We start from the raw sequence: 4,134 nt of genomic DNA, 5'->3' as shown, positions 1-4,134 counted from the left end.
CTTTACATTTCTATGTAGCAACATTCCAGCAGCGCCTGCATACGGAGTATATATCTCATAATTGATACGATATTTCCGGGTTTGTATTTCTTATTATGATTTCCTTGATAAAGGCCGGTTGCTGCTCACAAGGAAACTACATTTGTATAAAACCAAGAGTTTGAAATGATGAAGTTTCGCCCCAACTTTTGATCAGTTCATTTTCTGGTGTGCATCGCCGTCTTTTTTCAGTCAACCATATTACTTCAAAAAGGGGGTTATGCATTTTGTCCGAGTCCGATTTTTTTTTCGCGCACAGCGCAATCTTATTTTAATTAGTTTATCAACGCTATCAATCGACCCCCCCCCCCCCCCTTATTAAACTATAATTTATGGGGAAATTCTGGATTCAGTATATTATTTAGGGGTTCATCTGCTTGATCAGAGTTTTAAAAAAAAACAGACCCCCCCCCCCCCTTGAAGTTAAATGGTCGTTCTCTAATTTTATTTTTGAGCAGTCACGTAATCCGTTAAATTGATTGCCATTTCCTCTCATAAACTACTTTTTTTTAATATGAAATTTGAGTGTTTTAGTATTAAGATAGTTACATAATATTATGTCCTTCAAACAAGTGCAACCACATGACATTGTATGAATAATAGTGTTTGTTATTTTCCCAACAGCTGTTCATTACAATAAATAGCAACAAGTCTGATGACACATACATGTACAAAAAAATGTATCCCTGGATTGTTTCAAAATAGTGACAAAAATATAGCTTATCGAAATTTGTCAGCCTTCCACAGTTTTCGTACGAAACACACTTTGCCATGGCGTTCTATAGGTGTTTTTCTTTAGTAAACAACGGATATTTTATTGATATTGATGATAAAAAAAATATATCACTGAGGAGAAATAAATTTTCGAAATGCGCATGTGGTGCATCAAATTAAATTCGGTATTTTATAATTCTGTTCTAATTTCTGTTGTTACAGCGCCTTTTGGACTACCATGCCATGTAAAATGCTAATACTATTACAACAATAAAAAGACAAAGCAACGGGACAACAGATTGTGCTGTTGTGTGTACTAAGTTAAATTATTGATTGATTGAATGGTCTTTAACGCCACTTTTAACAATATTGTGTTATTTCGTTGAGGTCAGTTTTTGATGGTTGAGGAAACATAAGTGTCCCTACAAGTCAAATTATGACGATAATATATCAACGAAATGAGTAAAATTATTCAGTCTGACTGCAATTGCGCAATGTAAATATATCTGTGTTACTTAGTTTATTTAAATAAAAATTATAAACGCTGCGTTCGTTAAGATGCACGGTATTAGTTATTCGGTTTTTAAATTATGTTTACACGCAACAGTTTGCAAATTGTCATTTGAAATTAGTCAATGCTAAAGAAAACGGAAGAAATCTACACTCAGTCTACAATATCGAATTTTATTTTCAAAAAGCCAGTTATTGGAAAATATCCGGATTACTTGAATTATACAAATGACATTAATGATCATTTTTAACTATTTACAGGACTCAAACAAGACTGGTTGAACTATAATTCGTCGTTTCAGATGACGCCACTTATAGTTTGTCCGTGACAAATAAACCCGTCACATTGATCTTTTTTTGAAAGAAAACTGGACTGCATTATTTGATAAAGGACAAAGCCACTATAGTTTAAACATACGTTTTCCACTTCCATGTAAACGAGACGTGTTATTTTGAGTCACCATTTATTTAATGTTAACTAACATTTTTTTTTTATTGAGAACAATAAAATTGTCCTTGAGCTAAATAAAACGTCCGTTTTTTAAGTTTCATCGGTTGAACTTTAATTATATTTTAACACAATTATTGGACACATATCGTAACTTAATTTAACCCAAGTAACCTTATCATAAACATTTATGGACTGAACATGCGAAATAAACGACTGATTTCTGTCCAATTTATATTAATATGTTGAAATGATATTTAATAAAATTAACGGTTCCAATTTTCTTGCACCAGATTCTTGACAATACATGTCTCTTCAGTGAAGCTCGTTAAATGGAGAATACTCCCATTAGCCTGTTTAACTTGTGTCTAATCCCATTTGTTTTTATGCAAATAAAATAATTGTAAATTCAAATTAAACAAATAATTATTTAACAGATGTAATATCTCAAAAATATCTTAACTACAATATTTACATACAACTCAATGAACCCATGCAAATTTATATCTGCAAGCTTAACCATAAATTTCAGACTAATTTTTTTTTTCAATTATTATACTGAACAACAAATTTATCATCTTTACACCATGGATAAAGGATTTACATGAATTATATATACTAAATATTTATAAAGAGATATATTTTTTACCACGAAGTATGTATTTTGATGATTTTGTTGGAAAAGGAATATAAACGGATACATTTAGAAGAAAGAAAATGTGTTTTATATGTTTTGCACATGTTGCAGATTGACAATATAATATCATGCGTTTCAGTAATGCTTTATTCATTGATACTATCATAGCTGATCCTCAATTGATTATAAAAGTACATTGTAAATTATTACAAATTATGCATATTATTTAAAAAGATATAAGAAGATGTGGTATAAGTGACAATGAGACAACTCTCCATCCAAGTCACAATTTGTACAAATAAACCATTATAGGTCAAAATACGTTCTTCAACACAGAGCCTTTGCTCAAACCGAAAAGCAAGCAAGCTTCAATGGACCCCAAAAAGACTAGTATAAAACCATTCAATCAGGAAAACCAACGGACTAATCTATATAAAAAAAACCGAGAAATAAGATACCTTTATGAACAACAACAGTGACAAACGACAACCACTTTATTACATAGTCCGTTTTGTATTTTACGTATTACCATGGAAGTAATATTTAAATATTGCTTCCATGGTATTACACCGTGTTAATTCACATGACGGGTGAAGTATGATTAGCAGAAAGACGCAAAACTCTGTCGACACATCCAGTCTTATGCCATTTGGAGGTCAAGCGTTCCTTCAGTTTCTGACGTTTTATGGGAAAAGGGGGAGGGGTTCTATTCCTAATCGATTTACGAGATTTGAACCTCGATTAACTGCTGCCTATTCAATTACACTACCACAAGTATAAGAATATGGAAGAGAGAACCTAGAAATTGTGTATTCCTTTATTGATTCCATAAATCCTCTTTGAATACATTATTTGCTTGCAACATTTTGTCTCTTCATGTAAGTTTATTCGTTAATGTCCCTGTTGGTCATATACATGTGTAGCTGTTTACGTGTTTAGAACTTGTATATTCTTGGTTTCCAAATATTTGAGTATGAGCGTTCCTGATGAAGGTAAATCAAGAAAAGCGCTTCAGACATGCAATAAATAGTGTTATTTTCATTTTCTCTACATAGTTCATTCGGAAATAGTACTATGATCACTTCAGGTCTTCTCCCGACCGACAGTAAAAAAAACTTGCCAAAGAAGGGCTTCCGTTATGGCTGTACAGGATGTACAAGTACATAGCCACGTCCGATGAGATTAATGGGGACGTTAAATCCAATGCCTCATGGGGAATTCAACGCTATTTGCATGGGTCCGTATGTTGCTTGTTACAAGGCAAAATGTGTCTCCATCCAATATATCCTCATTTCCAGTGGCATTCCAAATGTCCCCAACCTTTATCCCGGATGGTCTCTATTACGAACCTTCTATTTAATTTATCAATTTGTTATCGTTCTAAACATGCATGAAATATTTGCCACTGGACGTTAACCAACAAACAGTCAATCTACAAACCGACCAAATTATGTATATCAATTTTAACTTATTGAGCAAATTATTATTTTTTTCTTTCATAAATCATGTGTTTTAGAATAACATTTTATTTAAAAGAACAAATTTCAATAGACGATTTATATTTTTGATACTTGTAGACGTAAACGATCGAATAATGATTACAAATGGAGGGAGAAATGCTATTTTAACTTGAAACCTAACATGTATACTATACTTTGTACGTAGTATCTTCAGTTCGGTTATCAGAAGATGTCCCAATAACCCTATTTTTGATCCATTATACAATAAATTTATCATTTATGTAGAACAAATGTAAATCTTGAATCACACAGGACATCTAAAGAAC

This window comes from Mytilus edulis, chromosome 5, assembly GCF_963676685.1.
Source record: "Mytilus edulis chromosome 5, xbMytEdul2.2, whole genome shotgun sequence".
Lineage (NCBI taxonomy): Eukaryota > Metazoa > Mollusca > Bivalvia > Mytilida > Mytilidae > Mytilus > Mytilus edulis.
This window is presented reverse-complemented; position numbering follows the sequence as displayed.